The 11453-nt window shown below is 41.5% G+C and overlaps 1 protein-coding gene across 1 annotated transcript in view; it reads left to right on the top strand.

Annotated features, from left to right (window-relative positions):
- The window catches only part of CELF4 (CUGBP, Elav-like family member 4), a 1092004-nt gene that overhangs the window by 127334 nt on the left and 953217 nt on the right, over positions 1-11453 (top strand). The gene's annotated exons all lie outside the window — the stretch shown is intronic.

Genomic DNA, 11453 nt, shown 5'->3' with positions numbered 1-11453 from the left:
GGGGGGGGGGTGAAGGCACATCGGGAATGATGCAGTTAGGAGGAAGCTTGTTTGTCTAGACAGTTCTGCTTGGGGAAAGAAAAAAAAAAACAACCTATTTGCCTATAATTTACCTCTGTGTGTGAACTGGGAGATGCTGCCAAAGTATACAAGTTGCTATCATTGTGTGAGGAATGGTTACTGCTGCTCCCAAGACTTCCCTTGTTCTGTATAGATCTCTGCTTACCTGTCTCTTTGTCATCTAGCCAATGCAGAGATGCCCACATGCTTACTCATCTGGTCCTACCTTCGTCATAAAGGGCATGCTTTATGTAAATGCATATATTTTGTTCCCTAAAAATACCTTGCTGTCAGGTGATGTCTCCATCAAAATAGTTCATCCAGAAACTGGTTAGCTGCAGCCTCTGTCTGAACCATCTCAGTGGCTCCAGTCTTATTGTTACTTCTCTCAAGTGATTTCCTCTTTTTACTTTTTCTTTGCAGTCTCTTTCTCTATCCCTCTCATTTTCCATGCCTGAGACTAGCTGCAGACTAAAGCATAAGTAAAAGGGGGGAAAAAAATCATAAACAATTAGATTAGGGATGTTTCAAACAATGGTTCCTGAGTCGAGATTGGATTGAGCCGTACACGTGAAAACAAAATCAACATGTTCAAAGTTAATCCATATGGAAAAGATGAAGCAGGTGGCCTGGGTTTCAAAGTTACGAAGTATGCAGTAACATTCATTCATTTTGGAAGCTGTTGGGCACTCAAGACTTGAAAATTGGGACACTTAGTCCAGCACAGGACTCGTACCATTTCTCCAAGGCCGGAGTCTTATTTCGGAGGTGTTGCTATAAAATTGGAATATCTCCACAAGAGACGATGGGAGTTTCTTTGTGCTCACCATGTTTAGAAAACAGGGATCGGTTGCAAACCTGAGATTTTTTTGTAGGAACTTTTTAAACAGCCAAGCTCTTAGGGTGAAACTTGGCTGTCCTAAAACCAATTGCAAAACACAAATTGATGATAACGGGGCCAGAATTTCACCCTGGGGGGTTTATTGCTGGTCTGGTGATGCTCTGAGAACCTCTCTTTTTATTAGCTTTAGACCTCATTTGCATCCTTTATGAATCGAGACTAATGCACTGACTTCAGAAGTGTTATTCCTCTTGTATGCCCTAAACTGAAAGATCATTGAGACTACAATCTGTCCAAACAATGAATGATGGATACATAAGGATTTTTATAAACAATCCTTAAAATCTGGTAGCTCCAATTCCTCTCGTTTTTAATTTAACTATTCCCATTCACCCCCATTGCCCCAACACACACAGCCGCCTGGCTGTGGCCATCCCTTCACCAAGTTCCTAAACTCAGCCTCTGAATGATGTCACTGTAGTTTATTTAAGGAAACAATCCTTGTCTTTTGATAAACTATCATGCCTAGGTACTGTTTTATAGCTCCTAAGTGAGTAGCAAAGAATTATTTATGACATACCTAACTGTGTTTGATAACATGCCCTGGCAATATCAAGCATAGTTCATCACCATAAAATAAGAAGCACTCCTTAGGTCAAGGGTCCAATCCTCTCTTACATGAGTTCACAAATGACACATATATAACACATTGTCTTGACCTGCCAGTATCAGTGACACTAGCAGTACTACTGAGGAAGTATGAAAATAATTAATAAGTACAGTATGAAAAAGGGGGGAAAAGGACATGTTTGAATTGAGGCCTTTTCCTCCCTGTAAAATGCATAGGACCTTCCCTTGCATTCCTGCCGCATGTGTATCTGCTATTATAAAACACAGAATTGAGTAATTTTTAATAGCATGCACATAAATGCAAATGTATGGAAATGGCAAGGCACCAGCATTTTGTGCCCAGATCCAGGCATCTGCCTTTCAGCTATGTATCACTGTGTTTTTTTAGTGGAGTGGTTACATGCACATATTTTACAGTAATTACTTTCTGGATGTGCTTTGTAAGATGACAGAAATATGTTTCACGTATTGCCATGTTATATGTGGGACATAAAGTCATCTTGTGGAATAATCAAAAGACTTCCAAGCAGGTACGTGTTGATTAATCAAGTCTTTATAGTATTTGTTTTTTGGGGGTTTTTTGTCTCCCCCACCCCCCCAACTGGGGGGTGGGAAGAGGTGAGGGAGGAAGGGAATTGTGATAGATATTTTTGCAGCCACTGGAACAGAAAATGTAAAAGATCAGATTGTTAGTGAACGTCCTTTGATTGAATACATTAGACTGTTTGGACAGTTGGAAAGTCTGTCTTGTCTAAAAATGAAGGGGTAAGACACGAGTGTGTGTGTGCGTGTGTGAACACTGTTGTGAGCATTGGGCGATTTTCAAATTCTAACATTTACTAGTGATTGTTTATTTTACATATAATAGAGTATTTGGATGATGAAGTATATTATTTCTTTAATAATTTATAGAAATGCTTTGATGTTGCAGTAATTACATTAAAGGTCACATATCAAAGGTAATTTGGGTGAGCAGCTGTGATGGTTTCTCAGAAGCAATCAATATTGCTGTCCGTGGTGCTGATTTCACCAAGGGGACTGCCAGATTAAAGGAGGCTTATTACCAGCCAGACAGACACAAGGGAAATCAAGAACGGATTGGAGTGATGCACTATTCTCTTTCCCCACCTATAATTAACACTGTTCACCATAATCTGTGCTAATCCTTCATACTGGGAAAACCACTGGCTTTTTTTTTTTTTTTTTTTTTTTTTTTTTTTTAACATCACAAAAGCAAATTAGGGAAGGTGGGACATTTTGGGGAGAGTACAGAACGGGTGTTGATTTGCCTGTGGGATTTCTGATTCTGGCAAATCTCAAAGATAAAAGTACCATGTGAAAAATGTATTCCAGGCTGGAGGGGAGAGCAGCAATGTGATCCAGATGATGACAGTCCAGGGGACATGAGCATTATGCACTTGAAGATTTGGTTTAATATTATCTGTTGGCTCCACAGGAAATGAAATCAAGGAAACAAAATTATATTTTAAGTGTAGCCATTTTGATAGCAAATTAGAGGAAAGTCAACTTTTTTGTTTGCTCTTTTTTTCTGAGGCTAACGTCAGAGGATAATGTTAAGGAATGTAATTATGCTATCAAGATCAACTTTTTTATTCATGGCGCAAATAAACTGAACTCATGTATGATGAACACAATGACTCCCCCCTTTGTGGATTGATCAGGCACAGACAGTGCATGGGACATGCGCTATTGGAAGGTGCTGCCTCTTTGTATGGCATTAGAAACCACACTATAAGACTCTAACAAATAAATATGAAAGTGAGTGGCTAGAAAACTGTGAGCCTAAGCAATTTGAGTTGCCTTTCCAACTTTCTAAATACCCTTTAAATCCATTCTGTCTCTGTACTGAAAGAGGAACTGATACTACTGACATAGAATTTTTTTTTCATCTGGTTACAGACTTCGTGTTTTGTTTCTAATATCACCTTGTCTCTCTCTGTCCTATTCTGCCACCCCAAACAGAAATACAAACTTGACATTGCGTTACACTCGGCTATTTTTGCAAAGCAAATTTGGAGTGAATGTGTGGTATTAATATCGGGAGGGGAGGCAAAGGGAATGTCATATGCATAATATTAATGACCATAATAATACCATTGTGGCCATATGCATGGTATCTTGTCATATGTGACTGAAATCCTCATGCATGTTGTCCATGCCTTCATGAAATACATATGCATGTGCGATGATGATCACCCCTGAGGAGAGGTGCTTGCAAAAATCCATGCACTCCTTTAGTCCTCACAATAGGCCTTAATTGGGAATTACACATTACCCAGGCCCTGAAAAAGCCCTGTGCATGTGGGGGATAGGTCATCCCTTCTAGCAGCCCTTATTGTCATTTTACATTAATGCACTTTTCAGTGCATCAAAGGATCTCCGAGAGGCACATTAGGAAACCATAAAGTCTTCTCTTGCCCTGCAATGCTGTGTTGGAATAAAAACTGTATTCCATCCTCCTCACCCTTCCCAAAGTTTTCACTACCAATGTAAATTGTAATTTGGTCAGCAGTAGCAGGCTGGAAGGGGTTTCCATTGATTAAAGTAGCCTGCTGAACACACAGGCTGCTTGCCATGCCCTTTAGATTTTGAAAGAAAACACATTTAATTGTTCCCCTGGGAGAAACATGCCTGTTTCCAAAGTTAAAAAATGAAGATGAAAAGAGTATTGAAACCAAACAAAACAAACAAAACGATTTGAAGGAAGAGACTTGCAAAAAGCATTGGGCCTGTAGAAATTCTCCAGCACTCTGAAATCGTTGCGTGTCAACATCATGGTTAAAAAGATTTGAAAAAAAACAAAAAAACCCCACCACCAACAACAAAAAATACCCTGGCTGACCAGAAGGTCAAAGGAATTTTTGGATCTTACTTCAGGGAAAGGGGGAGGCGGAAGTGGGGCACTGTTTTCCATTTACTAAAAACCCTGTGGTTTGACAGTGCTGCGCTGTTCGCCAGATGAGATGAAACACCTGGGTCCTATCTGCTTTGTAAACATTAAAGTTCCATTTCACTAGTTAAAGATTGGCTTCTGTATCCCCACTACAGCAGCCTCTGGAATACAAAGTAAACTTGCTCTCCATCTTCCAGTCCAAAGTATTTTGGAGAAAGAGGCTGCAATGTAAGCACCGTGTCAGAGCTGGTGTGGGCCTGGGCCCATTTCCGCTGAGACCGGTATGCTCATTGCATGCGTGGCTTCTCATTAGCTCCCTTTTTCAGATTTCCAAAAGATGAGCAATGGGATCTCGGTTGCCTTTTGAGCTCTGGGAATGAACACGTATGCATATGAATGTGTGTGCATATGCATATATGTGTATATGCACCTAGAATATAGAAAAAACATCAAATTATGATGGTTATGGTGTGCTTCTCCATTTTTTTTTTTTTATTATTATTTATTTATTTATTTTTTAATTTGACACCTTTAGATTTACTTCTCTCAGGACAGTTTCCAAGCTATTCAACAAAAGCTGTCTTTGGACCTTCATTTGCTTTATGTGTTATTCAATGACAACTTTTCTCTTTCTGACGTGCCTGCCACAGAAGGATCAATCTAATTTTATGTACAACTGTAAAGATGAATGATAAGTAGAAAGGATTCAGGCAAGTACAAGCTGAATAAATTATAAAGGGCAAATGATGACAAGACTGGGGGTCCCAGGAGACAGTGATATGATAACAGAAACTAAAGACGAATTTATGATGGATGTAGTTAGCATGTACTGCGGCTGTTAATTCTTCAGGGTAGTTTTACAACTTCTTGTGATTGGAGCAATCAAAGTATTTCATTTTAAAGAGACGCTATATATTTTCACTTGTCTGCTCTGCATATTTGTGTGTATGGCCTCATTTATATGCATAGCAGTAAACTCCCATAGGCTAGTCGAGCATACCTCCCATCAAAAGGCCCCTATTCTCCAAACCATAATGCCTTTGTTTATGCATAAATAAATAGATAATGTGTAACGATCTGAGGGCAAACCTGGATCTCAGCAAAAATGTTTCCATTTTCAGAGTCGCACAGCAATCAAATACACTCGGGGACTGATCCTGGGAGAGGCTGAGTGCCCTCAGCGCCCATCAAAGTCGGGCTTCCGAATTGAGTTAGCTTTCAGTTCCCTGATTAAAAATTATATCTAACGAGTTTTAGGTAGGTCAGATTTGGGCTCCCGCTACTTAAAGAGCAGCTGATGCAGCAGCACAAAGTTGGAAGAAAAACTGGTATCAGAGCAGTCCTTGATTGCATTTCATTCATGCTCTTATTTTCCATCCCTTGTTTCTTCTCATTAACGGCAGTTGCATTAAAAAAAATGATCTTTTCTCTCTCTCAAAGTAATGCTCCCTCTAGCCTAATTCTGAACATGGGTGGGGGGCTTGATTCTGACTAGTCTTGAGCTATTAGCATGAAGCTTATTGGGGTTAATGGATTTATGTGGTGCGAGAAAACAGAGAATCCACCCTGCCTCTGCCGGGGCTGAAATCTTGGTGTCACAAGTTGTGAGCAGGGCTCTCGATAGGAAATCCTTATCAGGAGGTTTGATCCTGCAAAATTTTGAGCCTTATTAACACCTCCTGAGCCCTGTGGGCCTTGCTGCTTCTTTACTTAGGCAAACCCCAGTTGAAGACCACAAGAGTTGAGTACAGCAAGCGTCTGGGAGAAGCTGCTACGTACCTTTGAGGACCCTTAATAATTAATGGTCCCCAAACCCTGTGGCTTCCAATTGCTGTGCCCTAGTGACTTGATCTACACATCTGTTGTGGAGCATGCAGTTTTCCAAGGGAAAAGCAAGCCCATATATATTATTAAGCAATTAAGACACTGGTTTTCATGCAATTATCTCTCGATAATAAAGAATGAGGGGGGAGACGAGCAGATAATCTTCATGTCCCTGTACATTTAGGCAGGCAGTATTATGTCGCAGCAGACAAACAGCTGAATTCAGAGGTCTTTGGTCTTGGGGCGAAGTTTTCAGAAACCCCTAAGTCCCATTTTCAAACCTGACATGGGCATTTTAGAGTCTCAGTGAGGTTTCCTGATTGCCAACTTTGGTCAGATGAACCTGGGGGAAGCAGTCGCCTTTGAAAACTCTTCCTTTAGGTTATGAGTGCCTAAGCATCAAAATGAGGCATAAATGTAAGTTTTAATATCAATGTGCATAGGCTTCCTGGAGAAAAGAAGCATGGTGACATGAGTCTCAGTGTTGCCTGGCAGTCAGCATACGCGCCTACAATCCTTGCTTACATCCACCTTAGTTGCTCTTCTTCCCCAGGCCATACCGGAGAAAGGTAGCTTGGGTCTGCCTACTCCTGGTTCAGCTTCACACCTGCAGTTGTAGCGTAGCCAGTGGCTGAGCCTTTCCTCAGGTGCCTCTAATCCACTCAAGGAAATGGCCTATCTCGCATCAAACAGCCTTCCATTGAAGGACACAGTTCAACATAAGCCTGTGCTTAAGAACATGAATAATACATTTGAAGCCACGGGGACTATTCAGGTCCCTAAAATTATCTACATTCTTATATACTTTACTGAGATGGACCCAATCAGTGTAAGAAAGAGACTGTCATGTCAGCTTAGCAATGACTTTTGATGGGACTCAGCATAAAACAACCTATATAATTTCTATGCTTAACTTCAGATGCACTTTTTCTGGGAGGGAGAGAGAATTGGGGAATGAGCAGGTCGAGAGCTACACTCTCCGTTCAAATGAGGAGGTATCCAAAGTGACTTTGTTCTGCTGAGTAGCTGCAGTGCAAGCCTTAAAGTGGCACTGCATGTACAAGTTGCTGCACTTGGCAGGCTCCCAACAATGTCAAATCTTTCTGATTAGTTTCTGTAAGTACAAGGACAAAATTAAGCCTAACCTATTTTTCAAAGAAGAAGTGTGCATTTTACATTTTTCTCTTTGGTGGACACGTTCTTCTATCTTTTTCCCCCATACTTCTCCCCCCACACCGCTAAAATCTTGTCTTGCTAAAATGTATATCTTTAAAAAAAAACAACAACCGTGTGCTGTAGTACTTATGGATGAGTCCCGTGTGCTGCAATCTGACCTTGGGATACATGCATTTTGCTCCAAAGCAGCTCTGTGATGGCAGGGCCAAGTCCGTTTCCTTCCTTTTCCCTCATGCATGCTCATGAAGTTGCCACATAAGCCACTGCTTCTTCCCAATGACATTAACTTTCTCTCTGGCATGCCATGTCAATGGTGATTGCTTCCTAGCCAGGCCTTAGCAAAGCAAGCCCTGACCAGCCATAACCAAGACCTTACAGGCTAATGCTCAGATTTGTTTCTTAAAGCTTCACTAGGGGCTTGGGTTTGCTTATTGCTTGTTTTATACATGATCTGTCATGGTGTACTTCAAAATGCAATAGGACCAGCTGCTTTGATGTCACTTATTACTTTAGGTTTTTCAATCAAGTGACTTCTGATTTTACACCTAGGTGAGATTAAAAAGGTGCAACAAATTTGATGCCAATGTTAAAATGGTATGGTTGAGTCACCATGCACTCAGAATCAGGGTGTTTAAATGTAAAATGAAGTATGTAACAAAAGGTAACAGAATTAGGATTTTCTTTTTAACTTAGGCTAAAAAAAAAAATAGAGCCATAGCAAAATGGTACCATTGGTAGCAGGGTGAGAACTACAGATGGACACATTATGTGCATATAATGTATACAGAGTAGTCATCTTTGCTTTGTGAGACTGTTTTTGGCTTATCTCTACCCACCAATCTCCTGCTACCACCTGTTCCTTTCCCAGTGATACCATCCTTCACTAGTATTGCATTTCTAAACGAGCCCCTTTGCATTTTCTTCCCAGCTGCCCTTATACCTGGAAGGAGCTTCCCCCATAACCATCCTCAAAACCACTTATTTTACCTCCTTTAGACCTCCATGTAATACGCCTACAAAAGCCTGACCCTGGCTGTGGGTAATCGGTAACCATTGCTTATCTGACTATCAACACTGTTCCTGTGTTTCCTTATGCATCCTACACCCTGTTCTGTTTGCTGTATCCCTGTTTTCTCTTGTTCTCTACTTAGCTTATAAATCTGAAATGCAGGGACCGTTGTTAGGTACTTGTACAATGCCTGGCACAGTGAACTGCTTTAGTAGCCAGCTGATGCTACTGCAATATAAATACTAGATTTTGATGGTGAAACTTCACCCTGTAAGTCCAAGCTCTTCCATGTGTGGGTTGCTGTGTTTAAAATAGTAGTAATAGTAATAGTAATAATAATAATAAAAAAAAGATTCAAACCTTTCCCAGAAGGCCTATGAACTGAAGCCTCCTAACACCGTGTCAATGCATCAGAAGAAGGCCCGTCCAAGCACATGCAATCGTTGCTGTTGAAAGAAGTGCGACAATTAACGCTATGGGATGTACAGGTTCACCTAAATTGGGGCTTTTAGATGTATTTCGGTTTAGATAACCTAATGTGATGTTTGCTATGGAGTGAAGCAACAGAGTGTACAATGCGGAGGGCCTCATCCTGCTCACCGTTCCCTGGGAGTAAACTCAGACACGCTCCACCGACTCGCGCGGAGTTACACGGGGCTTCCTTCACTGTAACTTGGGTCAGAGTCTGCTAGTCTTTTCCTGACAGCATCCTTTTAAGGTGCCCTGAATGACCACCTCTTTTTCTGCTGTGCTTGCACTTTAAAGACCCAGCCAGGGGACCCATAAGGTCACTTTCTTTTCTGGGCTGAGGCCATGCAGTTGAACTCGCTCACGTTGGGGAATACAGCTCTCTTTGAGGGTCACTTTTCTCTCCAGAACAGCAACCGTGACTGACAACTCGTGTCACTCTCCAGGTCCTGGCACGGCTGCTGATTCTCTGGACAGCATTGCAATCAGATCCCCTCATTGCTAATGTCGCTCTTGCCTGGTATTAGCATCCTCAGACCTTATTCTCAGTGGGAGGTGGGTAAGCGCAGAGCAATCCCGGCGACAGGCACTTGGTTTATACCAGCGCAGCAGAGACGAGGAGCTGTGCTCTTCTCTCACTCTGCTTTGTCTCTGCACTTTCTTTGCAGGATGTCCTCCGCTTTCCCCCCTCATTTCCAAGCCTCCCCACAGCAACACACTGTTTTCTTGGGCAATCTTCACCAACATAATCACATTTGGGCCCAGTGTTTTTCCTGCATACCCTGGAGTGCGCAGTGCTTAGGCCTCCGTTATTAGTTTACACAATAAATGAAGCCCATTAGAAGAGGATAATCAGGGCTCTGAGAAGGCCACCTCACTCGTTATCTGAGGAGGTTATGTTAAGCCTCTGTAGTTATTAATCATACTTTCCCATGCAGATAGCTGAAGATTAAGAGCCATATTTATCCTCTTTGCTCCTCATTCTTTTGCACTGATGTGCAAACACTCTTTATTATCATTATTATGGTGGTTGTTATAATTCATAGCCCATCTAGTCGGCCGTGACGCCTCCCGCGATGTCACTCGGAGTCCATGCCTACCAGCGGAGTCAGGCCACTGGAGGTCTGTCTGTCTGTCACAGCAGGACGCATAAGAAATTGGAGATTATCTGTGTCTGCTATCCTTCTGGCATTACAGCCTACCCCGAAGGCTGTGAGTGAGGTTTGTGTTTAAGCTGTCAATTTAGTTGGAGGGCCCAATGCCCAAGTGGTGTAAACTAGGTGCCATTTCCCCTTTATATTACTTGGGCCCATGGATATCTGTTCTGAGCTTTGAAACTTAGATTGAGGGGGCAAGTTTTCTCTCTGCTAAGATACAACGTGTGCCCCATGACCGGGGAACTAAACCAACCGAAAGGTGTGGAAAATCTCTTCCTTTCTAAAGTCATCCCAGTGCTGTTGGCAGAGGCTGGTTTGCAAATGCTGCCAGTTGAGGGATTGAGGTAAATTTCCATAAATATTTTCAAAGGCAAGAAAAGTCTTCATTTTAGCCATAGTTTTCTATGGAGACGGTATTCATTTCCCTTTTCTCTCCATTGCCTTTTCTCCATTTCCATTCTCTATAACCAAAAGGACAGGAAAAAGGGGAGAAAAGACCATTTAAATTCCTTAGAGTTTCCTTTTTGCTTTATATATCATCAGGAGTCTGGGGAGGGGAAGAAATAGGTCCAAAGGGGCATTTGACAATATGTTTCGAAGTGGCTCTTTCAACCAGCATCATTCGGAAAGCTGGACGCGGCCACCTTACCATATGTGCTCAGTTTGAGTTTGTCTCCAGAGGTTGTATAAACGGTCTTATTCTTTTCTTGGTGTCCACAGACATTGCCCTGTGTACTCTCTCTGCTCTTCACTCCTTCACAGCAAACTCTGCCTTTATATTGGCCCACGGTAGCATGAGGCCAGCTTCCAAATACAGATGCTCTGAATGTTTTCCCAAATGCTATATGTGACTTTTAAAACACGTTTGGCCTATACAAACAATGTTCATTGGTACCAATTTAGGACTAGGACCTTTTTAATTATTTTATTTTATTGTATTTTTTTTCAATTACACGTTATTTTTATTATTAAGCTCAGAATGTGCATTATTATGTTCAAAACACTAGTATTCATTCAGAAGTTGCTGATTATGATTAAACTTGTTTTTTTCTAATCAGAAAATGCTGCTGGATTGAATAAGACTTTTTTATGGTAAAGTGGTAGTTTAGAGGAAACTTTCTGGGGGGAAGGTGTCAGGCCCAGGAGGGTATATTTGGTCCAAACAAGAGATGTCGCACATGCTCAGAATAGCCAATACCCTTTTAATTAGAGCACTCACAGGGCATGAGGGACACATACACAAGTCCTTTTTTTTTTCTTTTCCTACCAAACTTGGCAGTGTTTATAGGTTTCCATATCCCACTTGCATGCACTGTGAACCAAGCTACTGGTTTCTCTAGGGCAGTGCTTCCTATTTTTTTTTTTTTTTTTTTT

The sequence above is a fragment of the Gavialis gangeticus genome, unplaced genomic scaffold (assembly GCF_001723915.1).
Source record: "Gavialis gangeticus isolate Ggan-Ray unplaced genomic scaffold, GavGan_comp1, whole genome shotgun sequence".
NCBI lineage: Eukaryota > Metazoa > Chordata > Crocodylia > Gavialidae > Gavialis > Gavialis gangeticus.
This window is presented reverse-complemented; position numbering and strand designations above follow the sequence as displayed.